The sequence below is a fragment of the Canis aureus genome, chromosome X, assembly GCF_053574225.1.
Source record: "Canis aureus isolate CA01 chromosome X, VMU_Caureus_v.1.0, whole genome shotgun sequence".
In the NCBI taxonomy this organism is placed as follows: domain Eukaryota; kingdom Metazoa; phylum Chordata; class Mammalia; order Carnivora; family Canidae; genus Canis; species Canis aureus.
This window is the reverse complement of record NC_135649.1, coordinates 120,611,939-120,634,846: the sequence shown is the minus strand read 5'-3', so window position 1 is coordinate 120,634,846 and position 22,908 is coordinate 120,611,939. Positions and strand designations below refer to the sequence as shown.

Here is a 22,908-nt window from a genome sequence, read left to right as displayed (position 1 = left end):
CTACTATAACAGGAGTTCCATGTCATTATACATTTGTACAAACTAACAGTGAATGTCCAACACCAACAGTGAATTCTCATGTAAACTATGGACTTTAGGGGCACCTGGGTGGCTCGGTTGTTTAAGCGTCTGCCTTTGGCTCAGGTCATGATCCCAGAGTCATGACATCGAGCCCTGAGTCTGGTTCTAGGGAGTCTACCTCTCCCGCCCTCTTTTCTCCTCCCCACACTCACTCTCTCTCTCAAATAAATAAATAAATAAATAAAATCTTTTAAAAAAAAAAAATAAGATAAAAAATAAACTATGGACTTTGGGTCATCTGATGTGTCAATATAGTTCCATTGCTTTTATTTTATTTTTTAAAGTATTTTATTTATTTATTCATGAGAGACACAGAGAGAGAGAGAGGCAGAGACACAGGCAGAGGGAGAAGCAGGCTCCATGCAGGGAGCCCGACGCGGGACTCGATGCTGCGTCTTCAGGATCACACCCTGAGCTGAAGGCGGCGCTAAACCGATGAGCCCCCGGGGCTGCCCAGTTCATTGCTTTTAACAAATGTACCCTCTGGGTGGGGTGGGGAGAGAGCTACTTTTGAGGGGAGGGTATTGATAATAAGGGAGGCTGCACATGTGTAGGGGCAGTAGGTATAAGGGAAATTTCTATACTTTCTGTTCAATTTTTCTGTTAACCTAAAATGCTCAAAATGTAGTCTATTAAAAACTATAGGAAATGCAAATGTCAGTGTCTGTGAATCAAGTTTCATTGGATACCAATAATACCGATTCATCTGTATATGGTCTGTGGCTTTTTGTGCTATAGTGGCAGAGTCAAGTGTTTGAGACTGAGGCTACATGGCTTGCAAAGTTGAGAATTTCTACCAACTGGGCCTTTCTGGAAAAATTATGGTGACCTCTGTTCTAGGTTAATCTATAGTCATGAATTAAGTGCCATCATGGTGAAAGGCAGAAGGAGTCAGCTCTGCTTCCCTGAGATATCGAGGGAGATGTCTGGGTTGGATCTTGAAGAATGAGATGGGAGTAAGGCTTTGAGGACATTTCTCTTGTCTTTCCAAATTTCCATGCATTCTGTGGCATTTACTGAAAGTAGCAGGCATCCTTGGGGGTGTGAGAAGCTGCATTCACAGAAAATTAACAGAAGACAATAATTTCTCACATTGATATTGAAAAGAGAACCTCACCTGCATGGGTAAGTTTTTGACATTTTTAATTGTTATTGCTTAATTGCTTTAGTTAACAAGTACAGTTTAGGACTTTCATTGTGCTACATAGTGGCATATATATGTGAAGTTAATTTTTTCAAAGAAAGAGACAGAGTTTGAAGACATTGTCAAACATCAAATTACTCATAAAAGGTTGTCCACTCTTGCCACTCTTATTCAACATAGTATGAGAAGTCCTGGCCACAGCAACCAACAAAAAAAAATAAATAAAGAAGGAAAGAAAAGAAAGAAAAGAAAGAAAAGAAGGAAGGAAGGAAGGAAGGAAGGAAGGAAGGAAGGAAGGAAGGAAGGAAGGAAGGAAGGAAGGAAGGAAGAAAGAAAAGGCCTTCAAATTGGCAAAGAAGAAGTTGACTCTGTCACTATTTTCAGATGACAGGATACATATAAAGAAAACCCTCATGGCTCCAACAAAAAAAACTATTAGAAATAATAAGTGAATTCAGTGAAGTTGCAAGATACAAAATTAATACACAGAAATAGGTTGCATTTCTATACTAATAATGAAGTGCCATTATTAAGAGAAATTAAGAAATAAATCTAATGGGGTTGGTTGGTTAAGCAACCAACTCTTGGTTTTGCTTCAGGTCGTGATCTCAGAGTGGTGAGACAGAGACATGTTGGGCTCTACCCTCAGCAGAGTGCATACTTGGGATTGTCTCTCCCTCTGCCCCCTCTCCCTCAAAAGCTTCCTCATGCACGTGCACTCTCTCTCATTCTTTAAGTAAATAAATCTTTAAAAAAATAAAATTATTTATAATTGCATCAAAAAGAATACCTAGGAATAAACTCAGCCAAGGAGATTAAAGACTTGTACTATGAAAAGTATAAAACACTGTTGAAACAAACAAATGGAAAGATATTCCATGTTCATGGATTCGAAGAATTAATACTGCTAAAGAGTCCATACTACCCAAAGCAATCTACAGATTTAATGCAATCTCTATCTAAACACCAACAGTACTTTTTATTGAACTAGAACAAACAATGTTAAATTATGTACAGAATCACGAAAGACCCTGGATAGTGAAAGCAATCTTGACAAAGGAGAACATAGCTTGAAATTCTAGATTTCAAGATATATTACTAAAGTGCAGTAATCGAAACAGTATGGTACTGGCACAAAAATAAGAAATAGATCAAAAAAAAAAAAAAAAAAGAAATAGATCAATGGAACAGAACAGAAAGCCCAGAAATAAGCCCATGATTATATGGTCAATTAACATATGGCAAAGCAGGCAAGCATACACAGTGGGAAAGAGACCATCTCTTCACCAAATGGTGCTAAAGTAACTGGGACAGCCACATGCAGGAGAATGAACTGGACCACTTATACCATACACACAAAAATAAACTAAAAATGGATTAAAGACCTAAATGTGAGACCTGAAACCATAAAAACCATAGAAGAGAGCATAGGAAGTAAGGCCTCTGACATCAACCTTCGAAGTGTTTTTCTAGATAGGTTTCCTGAGGCAAGGGAAACAAAAGCAAAAATATAAGCTATTGGGGCTTCAGCAAGATAAAAAGCTTCTGCACAACAAAAGAAGCACCAACAAAACAAAAAGGCAACTTACTGAATGGAAGAAGATATTTGCAAGTGATATATCCCAGAAGGGGCTAATATCCAAAGAAAAATATAGATAACTTCTACAACCCAATACCAAAACCCCACAAATAATCCAGTTAAAAATGGGCTGAGATCTTGAATAAACATTTCTTCAAAGAAGAAGTACAGATGGCCAACAGATGCAGGAAAAGATGCTCAATGTCACCGATCATCAGGGAAATACAAATCAAGGAGATCTATCATCTTACACCTGTCAGAATGGCTAGTATCAAAGAGATAAGAAAGAAGTGTTGGCAAATAAAATGTGGGGAAAAAGGAAACTCTCATGCACTGTTGGTGGGAATGCAAACCGGGGTGGCCAGTGTGGAAAACAGTATGGAGGTTCCTCAAAAAGCTAAAAATAGAATTATTAAAGCTAAAAACAGAATTCTATTTTTAGAATTACTATACTGTAGTAAACACTACTATGTGTTTACCAAAGGAAACCTTCAAAACGCTAATTCAAAAAGATACTTGCACCCCTATGTTTACTGCAGCATGATTTACAATAGCCAAGACATGGAGGCAACGTAAATATTCATCCATAGAAGAATGGATAAAAGACGTGGTGTGTATGGGACACCTGGGTGGCTCAGTGGCATCTGCCTTTGACTCAGGTCGTGATCCTGGGGTCCTGGGATCAAGTCCCGTGTCAGGCTCCCTGCGGGGAGCCTGCTTCTCCTTCTGCCTATATCTCTGCCTCTCTCTGCATGTTTCTGATGAATAAATAAATAAAATATTTAAAAAGAAAATAAAAAGAAGACGTTGATGTGTGCGTGTGTGTAACTCAACCATAAAAAGCAATGAGATCTTGAATTTTGCAATGACACAGATGGACCTAGAGGATATAATGCTAAGCGAAATAAGACAGGGAAAGGAAAGATAAATGCTGTTGATTTTGCTCATATGTGGAACTTAGAAACAAAACATAAATGCACACACACATACACACAAAAACAGAAACAGACAGGAAAAGACAAAAAAGAAGGTGGTGGTTGCCAAAGGGGAGGGAGGTTGGGTGATGGGCAAAAGAGGTGAAGGGGAGTGGAAGGTACAGGCTTCTAGGTATGAAATAAGTCATGGATGAAAGGTCTGATGTAGGGAATATAGTCCATGGTGTTGTAATAGCGCTGTACGGGGACAGATGGCTGCTACCCTTGTGGTGAGCATAGTGGGACACATAGAATGATTGAATCACTATGTTCTACACCTAAAATTATAACATTGTGTATCAAGTGCGCGTCAATTAAAAAAAAAAAAAAGATGGTTCTTGCTTTTTGCGATATTGTGGTTCAGTGGATGTGTAAGCAATAAAAACTGATGAGAAAAGGACAGAAATCTAGATAGATAAAATGGACTTTCCCCCCTTCTAACACCAACAGAAACATACCACCCACCGCCATGTTTTCTTACCCAAAGGCAGAGCTTTGGTTTCTGGGGCTGGAGTAAGAAATAAATGTAAAACCCAAGAAACAAAGGGAATGCCACGGTCACCGCGGTACGACAAACGCCCACGAGAGTCAAAATTTCACGAGTTTTGTTGTCCCCTGCCATCTTCTCTGGCATTCTCCTTCAAACACCCTACGCTGGACCTGCAGATGTCTCTGTGGCAGCTCCTGTGCGTCAGTACAAGTAATCGTCCTCGTGCTATACGTGCACGTTAGGGAAGTTTATCTCAGGAGACTTCAAACAAATAAACAAAAAGGAGCAAGTTCCTCCTGCCAAATGGTAATGAACGCATTTAAAGGCAGATAAAAGGCACAGGCACGTTCCCCTCTTTCTCAGTAGTATGGGTAGTTAAAGGGCATCCGGCCAAGATGTCAAATAGGGCAAAATCTACTCAACCATGAAGCACCACCAGAAGTTACAACCACATTTCGGAGAAACACTGGGCTACTACTTGGTCTAATGTAGAGAGGATATATTGAACCACAAGTAATGGATTAATGGATTCTCCATGGTGCTCTGCACGAGGAGCCTGAGTAGGCAGTGGGAGTTACTCATGGGTGCCAGCTAATCAAGGCCGGAGGATCAGGCCCTTGCTGCCTTTTCCTCACGTGTGCACAGAGGTGGCCAAATTCCTTTCTGGATGACGGATGGGCCGTGCCAAGGAGCATAAAATGTACAGGCTTGAAATGCGCCATGCCATCCTGGCTCTTTCAGAGGAGAGCCGTGAGGAGTAAGGCTGAGCTCTCCTTGTCTTTGTGCGGGATGCCCACATGGGTCTGTGGTAAGGGGCTGGCAGGTGTGAAGAAAGCTGAGGCTTTTTAATTATTTTTTTTCTGGGATTTTGGCACAAAAAAAAATGGACTGTACTCTGAAATTCATAAACCACAGCAAGTAGCGACTGAGAACAATGACTTAAAAATGGAAGTCGACTTGGAGATCAACAAAATGGGCCACAGCAACATGGATGTGTTTTACAGAGGTAGTGATCATGCCGGTTCCCCAGAACCCAAGTGTCCTTACTTCCAGGATGGAGGTCTGTCTCAAGCAGAGGCATCTTTTAGAGCACAACATTAGCAGGTTGTTAGCGCCATAGGCAGGGAAGGAAAAGCAAGGGACATCGCAGAAGCAAATGCTTTGTGCGAAAGAAACGGGTTCCTCCCAAATCTCCCTATTCCATTATAAACACCTGGTAGATTTTATATTTTAGTTACGTGATGGCTTCCCCAAGTGGAATGCTGTCATCTAAACATGACAAATGCTCTGTCTCTTATCTCTCTTCCGGAACAGGCCAAGCAAAGGCCAATATTTGATTTTGGTTAATGGATTTCTTTTCAGTGACAAAGGCAACACGGCGATCATGAGCACCTCAATACCATAGCAGCCCATTCAGGACATTCCGCGACAGGGAAGGGGGCAGAAGACGTGGAGAGGTGGGATGCTCACACCGCGCATCTTTTCTTCCCCCCTCTACAAACTCTTCAGACTCTTTCTACTTCTCCATCTGCCCCTTTCCCAGATGCCTTCTGTGCCCCTGTCCCTGCTACATGTCTGCAGCTCTCCTCGGTGCACCCACTCATTTATTTATTCAGCAGGCACACAAACGGTTTGCCCCGAGTTAGCGGGTAAAGCAATTAGATTCCTAATCAGATAAAGATGGACTCAGGAAACAGCCTAGATAATTTCTCGTTAAGATCAAGCACCCCTTTGAAAAAGACCATAACACGTCTCCAATTTTGTATGCCAAACGGATCTCTGAATGGGTCTAACTCATTTAGCTCTTTTCCAAAAGTGACAGGTAATGCTTCTCCAAATAATTCAATTTATTGGGGGGATTAAAAAAAAAAGACTCTTGAATCATCCAAACAACTGTGTCAAGCGTATTCCTTGGAATCTGTGGGAGTGTTCGGTTTCAAAGTGCAAGTGTATCCTTAATTTTCTTGGAAAGAGACTTGGAAATATAAGCTATTCATTCCGTCGATTTTAGCCTCATTCACTTCCAGCACTGAAATCAATGTTCCATCCTTTTATATAACTTGGACTAACTTCCCCGTCCAAATACCAAATATTTTACAACACGACTTCTGCAATGAAATAATGATGCATCTGAATCCTCTTCTCTAGGAAGGTATTGAGATTTTGCCTCCCCTGCAGCGGAAGATTTGTGGGTTATGTTCATTAGAGGTGAGTTATTCTAAACAGGACCCCGGCACTTAATCAGTTTGCCATTAAACTGAAGCAAATTCTACTGTGCTGGGATGTAACAGTGCAGATTTTTATACCCGAAAAATAAACACTGCTAGGTCTCCTCTGCAGACTGCGGACCTAGTTATCTGTTAATCAGTGCTGAGAGGCACTTGTTATATTTTCAATACAATATTCAAAGATAAAAGGTCTGCATTAATAGCACCTTGGAATATTTTAGTCTGAGTGCCACAGAGAGGGAATTATGATACTATGAAAATATCCACTTCTGAAGGCACACGTGGGTAGGAGGTAATACTTCATTCCTACAGTGAACATTCCGATAGCTTTCTTTGGAATTTATGTTCTATTTGCCAGAGAGGAAATGCCTCTTTAACTATATTTAAATTGGGGTTGCATGAATATTTAAAGTGATGGTTCCAACCAAAAGAACATTTTTCCTTATGGGATGAACAACAGAAAAATATTCCACTTGACTTTCTCTGTAGCGCTGCAAAGCTATAAACCCCGTTCTCTTGAAAGGGGTTGAAACACCCAGTTATTAAAATAAATAGATTGGGGATAAGTAGCCTAATTCTGGTCATTTATAATAGGGTATTAAAAAGAATATAGAAAAAAATAAAAAAATAATAAGGTAGGGAAAAAAAAAGATTGCATAGAGCCCTCCCCCTAAATATGTAAAGGATAATATGAATTTAGTATAATGACTGTGATAACTAGCCCCTTCTTGCAACCACTCTGTAAATGTAAATTATCCCTGTTCTGCAAATAAACAAATGGAGATCCACAGAAGTTAAAATCCAAACATGTGTCAGGGAAGGAGATGGATTATGAACCCAGGTGCCTCTACTGCAGGTGAGCTCATACCCACACACCCAAGTTGAGAGGACTCTCCCTTCTTCAGGGAGGGAGACTACTCACAAATCTATACACTAATATCAGGAACTTGGTAAAAATAATGATAGCAAACCTTCGTAACCACCGACTGTGTACAAAAACAAGTATTACGAGAAGTTGTACAGAGATGAGCAAAACACGGCCCCTTTGAAAAGCTTATGAAGCTTGGGAGAGAGCAATTATAGAACAAGATCTTAGTTAATAGAAAGAAAATATATCATTTAACCAGGGTACTGCATTCTCTGGGGATTACCTTTAATTATTTTGTTTGTGTGTTTTAAATGAGAACATAATAATCCCGTCACTACAATATCAATTAAATTTGTATAGTTCTGTTTCATCGAATATAAAGTTGAAATTTAAAGGGCTCATTGAGTTTATAGTTGACAAATCCTTCTTATCCCAACTTACAATTCCTGGCTCTTGTATTAAGATCTGAATTTTTTTTCTTCTTCTTTACGGATCAAAGGGATTAAAGCTATTATATAAGAGTGTCTAGAGTTGGCGAGCATCTCTCTTGGGAATTTCTCTGGAATCTATCATAGCTGCCAATCAAGTCCACTAGTGGATATTTTACTGTGTAAAAGAACACTGGACCAAGAGTCAGGAGACAGGGAGAAATATTTAAAACATTAAAAGTATTACTTGACCCCAGTTTTATCAGCCTTCACAAGGAAATTATAACAGCTTCCCTCTTTGTCGATCGGTCGCATGCAATCACAGGTGGGGTTTGTGAAAGTAATTTGCTAATTATGGACAAGTTGACACACAAAATTCACCGTCACGCTGAGGATATAGCTTTTAATTCATAATCCCCTCACACCTAACGTACGACCTGGATTAAAACAAGTGGCCCATAAATGTTCTCTGAATCACGGAATACGTTTCCATGTCCTACTTCTCCGAGAAGTCCACTTCTGATTTCTCGGGATTTTCTGCAGCGCTCAAACACTGTGTCTACACCACCCTGAATCTTAATATATTGTAGTTAATCACCTACCTTCTGTTCATGGCTTGTCAGTCTCAAGTTGTGCATCAGTTTTCCTGACAACGTCTTGAAGACAGAAATGAGTACCTTGACGTTCACGTCAACTAAGAAGATACAGGAAGGTGGTTTGAAAATAGCAGAAGGCTACTATTGATGATGACGACGACGGCGATCATATTGGGATAACCAAGCAGCCATCCTGCCTTCAGAATAAAAGCTGAGCTCACACGTTGACTTCCACAGTTCATTCTGTGTCAGAAGTTAGGGGGATATCAAAGCCCGCTTCTATGCATGGTAGAGGGAAGTCCCCTTGGTCAATTCCAATTTCCTGAATTTCCAGAACAACAATGACTGTGTCCTTCAATCACTATCAGATGCTATCCTGGTTGGGGCTTACGTGTGACACAGAAAGGGAAACTGAGGAATTTCCATATACATCTCAAACTAGTATATAAGATTCCAGTACTGTAGCTCAAAAAGGTCTTGTTTCCATGGAGTCCCTGGTGTTAAATACTTGGAAATAATACTTTCATTAATCCCGCCCAGTTCATTAGTCATGAACTCAGTTAGGTACACTTGGGTATTCTTGCCATGATTGTACTAAAGTCTGGATATTGTCATTTAAATGGACATCTTGGGGCACCTGGGTGTCTCAGTGGTTGAGCACCTGCCTTTGGTTCAGCTCATGACGCCATGGTCCGGGGATCAAGTTCCCCACCGGGGTCCCCTAGAGGAGCCTGCTTCTCCCTCTGCCTATGTCTTTGCCTCTTGCTCTGTGTCTCTCACAAATAAATAAATAAAATATTTTTTAAAAATCCTCGATTGAATAATTGTATAGAAAAATCTGCAGTGTTATTTTCTCCCTGTGACATTAACTTGAAGATATGAGGGGGCATGTAGGGTGATAGACGATGAATATAGGCGGCGCTATTACAGATTTATAGGAGATTTATTTTTAAAAAATCACAAGGTAAAAAAAATTAACAATTAAATAAAAAAAATCTCAAGGTTAGGTATGAGTTATGGGAACAGTGTAATTATTAGCTCTTCTGCAAAAATACCCTCTGCAAATACAATATATTACTTGTGTTCTGTTGTTAGTACTTTCATTCCTACTTTGGCTATATGATGGTTATTATTTCTCTGTCATTGAAGCCTTGTTTGATTTACCCCCAGGGCCCATTTCCTCCTACACTACCTTGTTGCTTTTCTTCTGCTTCCCTTCCTGCCTCCTTGCATCTGAGACATGACTACGGGGTTGAAGCATTGTAAGGTGGGCATGTCCATCATATAGGAACTGCTGCAGCTCCTACGACACAGAGATACGCCCCCATAGTTGTACCCAGGATTTCTCTACTGGAAAACTAAACTCTCATTCCATTTTCTAAAGGAAGAGAGTAGTTTTCTAGGAAACCTCATGGATAAGGCAATGCCTTTTTTTTGACAAAAAAACTAAAAGAGGACATTTTAGAAACTATCCAATCTATGCATTTGCAACATGCTGTGGGATTCACTGAGAAATAACAGCACGTTCTACATTTCACAGCAGACCAGTTCTGTACTGGTCAAGGCACTCCAGTACACAGTTTCACTGGGCCAGCTGTTGATATTCAGAACACCTGAGTCATCTTAAAAGCTGAATTTATAAGCCTTTAAAATATGTGATATTTGAGCTTATTTTTGCAAAATATCGATTGCTATCTAGTCTCTATGTTGATCTGATAAAGTAACAGTAATGTTTCTCAAGAGACACTGAGAGGTCACGTGATAGCAATGTGGTTGAGGGGAAAAGGATGCTGTCTGATAGCAAACACACAGTTGACCTGATGGCTTTGTTCCTCAGCTCTTTGATGAAAGAATGCTATCATATGAATTGTTCTTAGTGCAAACTTTCTTTTTTTAAATTTTTATTTATTTATGATAGTCACACAGAGAGAGAGAGAGAGAGAGGCAGAGACATAGGCAGAGGGAAAAGCAGGCTCCATGCACCGGGAGCCTGACGTGGGATTCGATCCCGGGTCTCCAGGATCGCGCCCTGGGTCAAAGGCAGGCGCCAAACCTCTGTGCCACCCAGGGATCCCCTTAGTGCACTTTCAAAAAAAAAATTGTCTCTTTGTTGCCACTAAACTTCTAGTTCCATAGGAGAAAAATGACTCGATAGTACAAAAGTTAATTTTGGAATCTTTCAGCTAAGGGACCATCCGAGATTAAAGATATTGATAAATTTAACTCAGAAAAAAATTGCCTGTTTGTAACACCTGTATTCACAGAGCAAATAATGCTGGTCTTTAAAACAAGATAAATTGTCTCACTGTGGGCACCGTTCTCTATAATCTGACACTCTGCAAATACAGTTCTGGATTGATATTTCTCTCATGATTTTTGAAAATACTATGACCTTGCCAGTCAGATGGAGATAACCAGAAGCAAAATTCATTCCTTAGCGTATCCTGCGCATGCACATTTACCGGAGAGCTTAATGCTACTTGAAATGCGCCATGCTTCACCCGATGATAATCACTGCAAACTTCCAGCCAAACATCAGCATCATTATATGCATTGATACGATGTAGTTTATCTCATAAAGGCGTAAGAAACATGTTGCTATCCTTGTCTGGGTTAATAATCTGATGCCCAGGTTCTCCTGAATCCAGGCGGTAGCAATACAAGAGCTGAAGGGAAGTGAACTAATATTGTGAACAGATAAGAACATTTCCTTCATAGTACTCTTGGAGTATCTAGGTTGCATTATGATAGAGTCTTCATCACGAAAAAAAAAAAAAGCATCAGTGCTTGCCTAACCGATTATTAGGTCTATGGCTCGTATTTGAGCTATTGTTTCTTCTAACGCAGATTTCCAAGGAGACTGTATGCCCATTAAAATTTGGAAAATCCTGACTAGAATTACAATAGCAGTTAAGTTCCTGAATTTCTTTTTTTACTACATTTGTGGCAATCCTAAAGATATCACCCACTCAGAACGGATGGCTTATTTTATTAAACTATTCCCTACATGAGAAAAGTAGAGTAGCGAATCTGATGTAGTACACTCCATCATTGTTCACTCCCAAGCCACACACACATACACATGAAAAGGCCATTAGTGGTTTGAATATCCGCACATACCAAAAGGGCATGATGCTGAGAATCAATGTAGTATCTATAGACCCCAGCCACTAAATTTCACAAATGACAGACAAGAAGATTGGAAATCATCTCAAAACTCAGTTGATGGGGTGATCACAACGATCGCCATGTGTAGGGGGCACGTGTTGCTTTGAAATTAATTAGCCATTGTTGGAATTTACTCTCATCTATGCTTGACAGACACGGTCACTTTAAATTATTTACTTATTCATTCATCAATTACTGAGAATCAGTATTGTGCCATAGAGAGTCCTAGGCTTTGGGGTAAGGACCCTGGTTTCAAGGAGCTTGCAATCTACCAGAGGATGATGGCGTGGTACAACAGCATGAGGGACACTCTGCTATGATGTGGCTGGATGCAAAGTCAGGAGGCTTGCGTGGAAGTTTGTGTGACCCCATGTCCTCTGAGAAGCAAACCAAGACAAAAGTAAATACAAGAAGATTTGTATAGGCAAGATGCCTGTGTGGGGGAAAAGATGGGGATGGAGCTAATTTGCCTATGCTGCCCATTTCATGTAATGAAGCTCACACAACATATGGCGCCTGGTGACTGCTTTTTCACTTAGCATCATGTTTATCCATTCACCCATTGATGGTCTTTCTGTGTTATCAGGGCACTTCAATATACAATCTCATGGTTGTCAAAAAAAAAAAAATCTGTTCAATCATACATCTGTGTCTGAGTTCCCATGGGTCCCTCAATCTGGTACGGTTCTGGGGTTTGTCCAACACCATGGCAGGTGACTGCCCAGCTCTCACTTACAGCCATAGGACCAGACCCAACCCAGCCACTCCCATCAGGCTTCTTAAGAGCATGCTTTACTTCCAATATTCATACCTTATTCCCACTTCCATTAAACCAAAGTAGACCACCATATTGGTTTTGTGGCACGTGGAGCACACTCTGCCCTGGAATCTCTGGCAGACATATTTCTCTTGCACATAATACATCACCTTCTGCTTTTCTTTTATCGAAGACTCAAATCCCTTAAAACATGGAGAATTTCCCTTCTGTGTGGCCAGTTAAGATCCTACTGAACCGGGACAGCCTGAGTGGCTCCAGCGGTTTAGCGCCGCCTTCGGCCCAGGGCCTGATCCTGGAGACCCAGGATTTTGTCCCACATTGGGCTCCCTGCATGGAGCCTGCTTCTCCCTCTGCCTGGGTCTCTGCCTCTCTCTCTGTGTGTGTCTCTCATGAATGAATAAATAAAATCTTAAAACACACACACACACACACACACACAGTTGTTCTGGCCAGAAGCAATAGAATAAAATGCTGAAGTGGGGGGTGGGGAATAAGTTCAAATTGTAATTTCTGTTGGAAGCATTTCTTCAAAATCCTACTTTCTCCCCTCAAATGCTGTTATGTGCCCTCGGTCCAAACCCCAAGCCCGGCATATAGCACTTTGCTGATCTGTTGTTATGGATCTTTCTAAGGCTGTCTCTGCTCTCTTTAAGAGGTGGTAAATCAATTTAAACAGAAAAAGGTATCTTGCTTCACTGTCTTTTTCGAGCACAAAGCCTCCTGCATCCCCTCGGCTCCCTATAAATGTGCAGTGATACTAACACAGGGCTTTACCCTACTCTAGAACTGGGCAATCACTACTACCACCGATTTATAATTTCAGTGGCGAATACACAATCCATTTGAAAATGCCATAGCAATTTCTACCAGACTTTGAGGGTTGGAGGCAAGTTAAAACATTTGTTAAAGCCATACTTTTTTTTTTTTTTTTTTTTAGTTAACAAACCCAGTATTTGAGACCCAAACCAAATATTGTTGCATGGGGAACCGTGATGCATTTCCAAGCCAGCTTTCTCTGAACTCTGTGTGGCCCCTGAAATTTTGGGAATAGAGATAGTACAACTGGGAGCTTCTCTGAGTTACAAGTAAGTCTAGTGCTCTCACTTAAATTCGGATGCTTTCTGCTTTTCCTGTAATCTGAGAACCAAGTTGTATGTTTGGATGACAAGCTTTTCCTGACTCCCTGAGATCGTTGCCAACTGAACGGTTCTCTGTGCTCACATAAAACCAAATGACCCCACAGAAGGAGGGAGTTCTATGCATATTGTCCCAGGCAAAAAAAAAAAAAAAAAAGAATCATGATTTATCATTTTGTTGACAAACACAAAGGCCAGGAGGATATTTACAATTCTCTGTAAGGAGTCCTAAGTTTGGCTTCATGCTTCTTCACATTATGTTACTTTTCGTTGTGAATTATATTCATGAGGCCTGATCTTTCAAAAGACACAAGGTGTGTCTTTCTTGTTTTGTTTTGCTTTTGCCATTTCACATTTTGGCGAACTATCTCCCAAACGATTGGTGTAGTTGAAACATCAACCTTTTGTCATTGCAATATTTCTTTGTCAGGTATCAAATAATGATTTTCTGTTAGACATTATTTGCATTATTAATGGAAGACTGTCCATACTGTTGATCATATCTTAGGGACATTTCAGTAAGTCTACGACTTGTAGAAGAATAAAGAAAAAAATCCACTGCCCATAATTAAGAACAACAAAAAAGTGCCTTTCTATAAAAGTGATATTTTCTGAACTACCCTTTACATTTTTTTTAAATGGCTTTTGCATGGCTGTGATGAGTTTTGGAAGGGAATGCTTATTTATACTATCCCTTTATTTTAGGGATGGACACTCCATCTTCAAGTTCACTGACTTTCTCGGACTCTGATTATCTGCACCATGAGTGAGCAGCTTTGCCTTGCTGTAGAGGATATGCTCACCGGCAGACCCTTGTCTTTCCACAGAAGAGCCAGGGTTTGACTCAGCTGATGTGTAAATGGCAACTGTATTGCATGTGTGCAGGGGGTCCTGTCTGCTTTCTCCACACAGTGACACATGGACTCCGGTCTCTAGGTCTGCTACGGACTAAATGTGTGTGTGTCCCCACAAATTCATATACGGAAGCTTAACCCCCAATGGAATGGTATTGGGAGGTGGGGTCTTCAGAATATGATCAGGTCAGGAGGGCGGAGTCCCCATGAATGGGATTAGGGGCCTGATTAGGGACCTTGGAGAGCTCCCTCACCTGTCCATTAAGAGACAAGACAACCTCCTATGAGCCGGGAAGTGGGTCCTCACCAGATATCGAATCTGCCAGAGCCTTGATCTTGCACTTCCAGCCCCAGAACTGAGACACATAACTGTGTGTACTTTCATAAGCTGTCCAATCTGTGGTGTTCTGATAGCGCATCCCGAACAGACTAAGCCTGACACCCCTTCCAATACTCCTCCATACCTGGATACCACCAGACACCAAGTCCTGCCCGTAAGCTCTGAAGGTCCTCCTTCCGTCTCAGCAAGAATGGATTTGGGGCATCAACACCAGTTTGCTCATCTGGGTTTATATATTCCCTAATGACTCTGATTTGCTGATTGCAGGGGATTGATCTTGACCGCATTGCTTCCTAATCTTACATACACACACGCACACAGCATCTAGGAAATAGCAACAGTACACCCCCTTGTTTATTTATTCATTTGAGAGAGCACAAGCAGGGGGAGCAGCGGGCAGAGGGAGAAAGAGAAGCAGGCTGAGCCCGACGGGGGCTCGATCCCAAGACCCCGAGACCAAGACCTGAGCCATAGGCAGACGCTTCACCAACTGAGTCACCCAGGCTGCCCCCACTGGCCAACTCGTACCACAAGCCCCTGATACAAATAACACTTTTTAATTACCGAGGACTCACATGCCAGTCGTACACTAAATGTTTTGCATGCCTTATATCTTATTTATTCAAACATCATATTGCGGGCATCTCCATGTCATGTTTCCTCTCATTTTACAGTTCACTACATTGACTTCAACATGAACGGCCTTCCCAAAGAATAGAGGTGGTAATTTATTTTTTTATGATTTTAAGTACCTTCTACACCCAATGTGGGGCTTGAACTTTCAACTCCAAAGATCAAGAGTCACATGCTCCTCCAACTGAGCCAGCCAGGTGGCCCTAGATTTGGTATTTGACAACTGTATTATAGAATACTTCTCCACCCACCTTTCCCAGTACTGTACTTCATGCCATGAGCCTCCAGTATCCTTATTAACAAATTAAGCTATTTTTACCAACAAGAATATTTAGATTATTTTAGGGGAAAATTGTACACCCCTTAGGGGCACGGCTTTGTACCATCCAGTGTACATATCTAAATAATTTAGGAAAGATCCCAAATGGATTGTGAGAATTTTGAGTTCTCTCTCTTCATTTCTATTCCAAATATTCTAGTTCTGTTGTTTTTTTTTTTTAATTTATACTTGCAAGGCTTGGGTTATGTATTTTAATGAAATATTATAGATCAACTCACTCAGGCTTCAGCTAGGGTGTAATTTTTAGAAAATGAGATTCTCCCCATCTCCATTAATCCAAATAAAGCTCCCTTTTGAACTCTACTAATCCTTCCTTAATTTACCATCTTTAGTTAATAACTTCACTGTTTTAGAAGAGTGCATAGTTCAGTAATATTCAAAATATTCTCCAAACATTATGAAGCAGTGGTGTTGGTTTTATCTTTATTATAAAGATTGCTATGTGTCCATGGCAACTCAGCACCACGTCTTAGACTAGATCTTGAATGTGGATTTATGTGTAAGAGAAAATCATATTATGTTCTGTTTTTAATTTAACTTTTAATTCATCTCTTAACTAGTCATGATTTACTGTATGGTTTATACGAGACAACTTCACTTTCCTTTCATAGGCATATAAATGTGACTACTAAAAAATGTATAATACCCTATAATAATTTTTATATTTTCCAGTTTTATATTTTCTAGTTTGCATTCTGATAAAAATTTTTATTGAATTAGGTCAATGTAGACACTCCATTGAACTATTCTGTAGAAATGCACAGAGTTCATATTTTTAACTATTCCTTAAAAGTTATGTGAGACAAACATAATATTTTTTATTTAACTTTATTTAAATCTATCTAAAGAAAGCATTTATCTACAAATTTGTCTCCTTGAAGCCTGAAAGATACGGAGGTAGCATCCTGAATGGGATCTGGGATTCAAATTGCCTTAAAAATGAATATCAGCTAAGCTTGCACTTTTGAAATGAAGATATTTCTTCAAATTTAGAGGTTCAAAAATATCTCAAATTTTGGTGTGGAGTTTTTGAGGGAGTAAAGAACTGTGAGAAAAACAGTGAAAATATCTTAAACAAGAATTTTTCAAAATATCACCTGATGTTTTTACCAGAACTAAGAGAGTAAACATTTTCAATCTTCCTAGCAAGAGTCTTGAGATGATATATAATTCAAACATGCATCCCTTTATATACCAATGACACAAAGTTCTTTTTAAACAGCATTAAAAGTAAGGTGCAATCAAACAAGCAACAACACAAAAAAGGCTTACAGAGATTTTTGTGGCTCAAACTCTGAGATAGGCATCGCCAGGAGGAGTGTTACTAAGGAACTAAAGCGCCCTGCTCCCCTGAGTTACACCACATCTGCTCCTTGTGCTGAGGACCATTGCTTTATTACATACCATCCGATCCAGGTGGAGTAAATGAATTTAGTATCATGGGAAGAACTGCTTCATGCTGACCAGCTCCCTAAAAACTCGGAAATATTATTTCTTCTTTTGTAAAATGTACATGATAATTCCTCTACCACCCATCTCACGCATTTGCTGTGAGGATAACAGGACAAAGTATATGTGGAAATTAATTTGTGAACTGTATTTGTGAACTGTACTCTTTATTTTACACACCCCGGAACCTGCATAAATGGCAGAGTGAGCAAAGAAACACAGACTCTTTGAGAATAAAAATGTAGAGAAGGAGGGTAAGCTTATGGTTGAGAAGACTATGTTTCCTGGACTCAGAGCAAAGTTCAGGTCCAACTTTACTCTTTGAGGAATTAAGTACGAGTCACAAAATTTTCCCAGAAAACATTCCATATGTCTACACCGGGCTGCCATCAGTGATACGGCATGAGAGCACCTAATCACGCAGCTCATGCCGTGCGCAGCTGTGGTAACTGGCAGTGAACCTCACAGCATTACGGGAAATGCTCACCTGTAAACCTGCCAGTACCCAAAAGGAGTCATCATTACTGACACCATATGAGGGATCTACTCAGAGACCAAAATAGTCTTGTCGTACAGTGTGTATATGAAAGAATCTATATCCATACTTCCAATTACCTCCAGGATTTCTGAGAAGTCAGAAAGAGGAGGTAAGCATTACACCACAAAATCCTGCCTTGTAGAAACCAAGAATTGTAGGCTGTTCTCCTTAATATAACCTGGGGGTGGTTGTGAGGGGATGGCATGCTAGGGCTAGATTTCTGTCACACAAACGTGCCTTGACATGTTCCATGAGAAAGTAAGTTTGCTCTCAAGAGCTTAAGAGAAAACCCAAAATTCCGTTCCTATCAACCACACGTTTATGAAAAAACTATCAATGACAAATTTACCAAAGTATTAAAATCTGTTGAATTCTATTTTTCTGCCTGGCTAGAATACCTTCTAATGTGAGAAATTCCATAGTTTTACCTACTTATCTGAAAATAGATATCTTTTGTTGTTGCTGTTGTCCCAACATGATACATTTCCCACTTTGAAAACATAGTAATAGAATGCTGTGATTTATCTATTTTTTATGAAAAAGTTATCCCAAAATGTAGATGCTTAAAAGAACTCACATATGTCGTCTTGCAGTTTCTGTGGTCCGGAATCTTGGCACAGCCTGGCTGGGTCTTCTGATCATAATCATCTGAAGGGTCAATAGGGGAAGGACCCGCTTCCCAGTGTACATGATCACTGGCAGGATTCAATTCTTCACACTTTGTCGGACCGAGGGCCTTGGTTCCTTGGTGAGTGGTGGCCAGAGGTTTCCCTCAATTCCCTCCTTCATGAGCTGCCCAAACACGTCAACCTGCATGGTCAAAGTTTTCAAGTCAAGAAGGCAATAGAAGTAGCATATTACCAAGATGATGTCACATGTGTTTATGACCTAAACACAGAAGTGATGGCTCATGACTTTGCATTATTCTATGCATTAGAAACAAGTCATTAGGTCCCCTACACACTGAAAGGGAGGCAGTCACACAAAGGCATGAAGTGTCGGGAGGTGAGGATCATTGGGAGCCATTTACAAACAGGAGCATCTCCTAGACCTGCCTCACAGGAGAGACAGGGCATCCCAAGAGATATTCAATGCAGAATGCAGCTTAGCACAATGCTGGAGAGACAACAGTCAATCAAGTAATACTATATGCTGGACCTGTATCCTTTCTTTTTTTTTAAGATTTAATTAATTTATTTGACAGAGAGAGCATAAGCAGGGGGAGAGGCAGAGGAAGAGGGACAATCAGACTCCCCACTGAGCAGGGAGCCCAATGTGGGGCTCAATCCCACAACCCTGAGATCATGACATGAGCCAAAGGTAGATGCCCAACCTACTGAGCCATCCAGGTGCCCCTCTATTTTATTTTTTATTAGTTTTTCTCAGTGTTACAGGCTGGGTTGTAAGCGAAGTTATAAGAAAATATCTTGGGGGAATTATTTCCAATGCCTGGTTTGTCCTCTCAAATGATAGAATATTCACCATGACGATCAGATTTGCTTACACCTATCTATACATTTTTGGTCATAATAGGATAATACAAATGAAGTAAAGCAAAAAAAAAAATTTTTTTTTGTCTCTTTAGCTCACAAGAATGATAAATCCCCATTAAACTGTGTATGCTTAGAGATAAATGCCAATAATGGAATTTTGACAAGCATACCTACCATAAAGTGGCTTACTCCAAGTATTTTTAAACTGGAGTCATTACTAGATTTTTAATAAGGCTTCCTGATTATTTCTTAAAAATGGTCACAGTAGAGAACATCGAAATGTTTAATGAGGCAAACAAAAGTCTACAACATAAAGAAAAACACTGTTTATATTTTTAACAGCTTTACTGAGCTGGAATTCACATACCACACAATTCACCAGCATAAAGTGTACCTTTGCTAGTTTTTAGAGTATTCACAGAGTTAGCCATAATCACCATGATCAATTTTAGTCATTTTAACCTACAACCTCTAGACTTTGTGTCCATGTATCAGCATGTTTTTATAGCCCAAATTTGCACTTACTATGTCGTGAACATTTCACATATCCATAAATACTCCCCAGGTTCATGCTTTATAAGAGGTGTGGGGTCATTTAAGGAACAAACAAAACAGAAAACAAAAAAATTTTCTTCCCTTGATGCTTTTGGATGGCTTGCTTTTTGCCAGGCACTTTGTTGAGTGATGGATTATGTCCTTTAACATCCCTGGGAACCTTATGAAATACCATTATTTACAGAGGACTGAGGATCACAGAGAGGGTTATGGCTCTTGGCCATAGTTGTCGATGCAGTAACAAGGTGAGTGGTATTCTCAGTTAAGTGTTCTAACTCCAGTTCCTCAGCATGGGATACTATCATTTGGTTGGCCAAGTCCCTGGTGTTGAAAATTTAATTAGTTTCCAATTTGGCGATATTATAACTGTGTTAGTTGTCTGATGGTGCATTAAAACAGATCCAAAATTTAGCAACTTAAAATAAGCAATAATGTATCTCATAAATTCCGTGGGTCAGGAATCTAGAAACAGCTTAACTGGGTCCCTTGGCTTAAGAATTCTTGCAAGGAGTGACAATTAGGAGCACCTGGGTAGCTCAGTGGTTGAGCATCTGCCTTTGGCTCAGGTCATGATCCTGGGGTCTTGGGATCCAGTCCCACATCAGGGTCCATGCAGGGAGCCTGCTTCTCTCTCCTGCCTGTGTGTCTGCCTCTCTCTCTGTGTTTCTTATGAATACATCAATAAAATTAAAAAAAAAAAAAAAGAATTCTTACAAGGTTACCATTAAATGTCAGCTGGGGGTGGGGTCTCATCTGAAGATTTGACTGTGGAAGGACCCACTTCTAAGCAAGCATTAGGTCCTCGCTGGCTGTTGGCCAGAGATGGCATTTCATTTACATGTGATTTTCTCTGTAGGAGAGCTTCAAAGATTGCAGCTGGCTTCCTCGGAGCAAGAGGAGATATGGAATCTTAATATCAGAAATGACATCTCATTATTTAGCTATATTCCATTTATGAGAAACTGTCACTTGATTCAGCCCACACTGAAGGGAGGGACATGAGGGTATGAATATCATGAGGAAGGGATCACTGGGGAGCCAACTCAGGTGCTGCCTACCACAACGGCTAAAGCATATGGGTAAATAAATAGTTACGTGTACATGTGATTGTTTAAAAATCAAAGCAGCCAGATAGCATCTGTGTATAATTGATGAGTATTGACAAAATGACCGTAGAGGGCATATAGGTTGCCTATCCATTTAATATCTCCTGTTAATGTCACTCATATTTTTATTTCAGTATCCACATAGCTCACATATCTGGATGGACCATGAACTCGCTTCTGCTGCTACTAAGGTGTGTCTTAGCTTGAACTAATCAGCACATGGTGGGCATGTGATACAAATGATCCAATAAGAGCTAATCTTGGGACCCCAGCTTATCATGCTCAGACTGAACATCCTCTCACTTATGGAGAGAGCGGTATTTGGTGTGACGGCTGGAATGCTACAGCCATTTTGGCACTATACAGGGGAGTAGCTGAACCCTCATGGCCAACCCCTAGAGAAAGCCAAAGCCAAAGACACCTCAGCAAAAATGGAACAGGAGCTTCTGGCTAAGCCAATCCTGAAAATAGTCCTACACGTGAATGCAAGTCAGAAACACCACTATACATCATTCTTTTGAAAGCCGGAGTGAATAATTTCTAAATTTATCTTGCCATCCAAAATTGTCTATTCAAAGAATAACGTCCAAAGAAGTGGTGTGTCACAATTCACACATCTAAAACGTGGGGTGTGCTACAGCCAATTATAAAGGCGGGAGAACATGAGAACTCTACCTTGGTCTGGAAAGTCTGGTTAGCATTAATATGCAGTTTGGAATACGAGTTCAATCGCCACCAATTACTTCTTGGGACTCAGACTCTGTGCCCATCAAGGCTTAGGACAGCTGGAAGGAAACATCCAGGATGTTGGAGTGAATTAGCTACTCCCTGAAGTTCCCATAAAGGCTACGAGCAAGAGATAAGGTTATCCATTATGCCTTTGAAATAGAATTCAAAATATCCTGAAAAAAAAAAAAAGCCAAATTTTCTATCTACCCCTAAGCTATAGTTTATGCAAGAATCATCCTTATCTCCTCTCTTCTGCATATGCTCTGCAGCCAAGGTCAAACATATCTAGAATCTGAGCAGCAATCATCACCTTCTCCACCCAAGCCTGGTCCTAGCCTCCAGCATATCTTACCTAGGTTACCGCAGTCACCTCCCTAACAGGTGTCCCTATATTGACCTGTCACCCTACGGTCTATTGTTAACTCAACAGAATTAATTCAGGTTAGTTCTTTTAAAATTTACATCCATTTACATCTTTTAAAATTTACAATATAGGTCCCTATATTGACCTGTCACCCTATGGTCTATTGTTAACTCAACAGAATTAATTCAGGTTAGTTCTTTTAAAATTTACATCCAGATTCTCTTTTTGAATTTCTCGAATTGTTTCCCATCTCACTCGAAGTAACAGTTACGTGTCTTACAACGGCCTAGGAAGCCCTACTTCTCATGAGATCATGACACATTTCTGGTCTAATCTGTAGCTGCTTATTTTATTCATTCTATTCCAGCAATAATATCCCCCATGCTATTCTGTAAACATATTGACTAAATGCTTAGCCCACCATGTGCATCTGAGCTTGGGGTCCTTGTATCTCACGTGCCTTTTCCCAGATATCTGCATGACTCCCCCGTGGGACCTGCCTAGTAAACTGTGCCTTCCCAGGTGTGTTTGGAGGGTTATTTGGGATACGCATCAGTAAATTCCTTATAGTGGCATCCATAAATATTTATAATTATGGGGTCAAGCTATGGCCAAAAGCTACAAAGGTGTCTACTAAAGACGGGAACAGACAGTATTAATCTGTTGCTCCAGAGCATTTTACAATATGCTCATCTGAAATACGAAGCAATATTTCAGGCACACAAAATATACACAGTTCTGTATCAAAGCCCCACTAGCGTTACAAAGTGAGTTGGGAAGTTTTCATCCCTGTTATATTTTTGAAAGCATTCACAAAAGCTAAGGGTATTCTTTTTTTTTTTTTTTTTTTTTTTTCCTGAAACTTCACTGAGATTCAATCTGTAAAACTCTCTGGGCATGGTGCTTTTTAGAAAGGATAGAGAACCTTTCTGACTGCTGATTCAACACAATGCGCTCCTGGTCACATTACCAAGGTGACCAGGCACTTCTATTTTTAGAACACCACAAGGAGTAAAGAGAGAAAGAGATTCTTTGGG

At 40.2% G+C, this 22,908-nt stretch overlaps 1 long non-coding RNA gene across 1 annotated transcript; it reads left to right on the top strand.

Moving 5' to 3' along the window:
• The first annotated feature begins 18,569 nt into the window (after positions 1-18,569).
• LOC144307819 (uncharacterized) lies at positions 18,570-22,388 on the top strand. The gene is made up of 3 exons (XR_013374517.1): positions 18,570-18,629; positions 19,787-19,917; positions 20,913-22,388. It is a non-coding gene; the product is annotated as an uncharacterized LOC144307819 (long non-coding RNA).
• Positions 22,389-22,908: the final 520 nt, after the last annotated feature.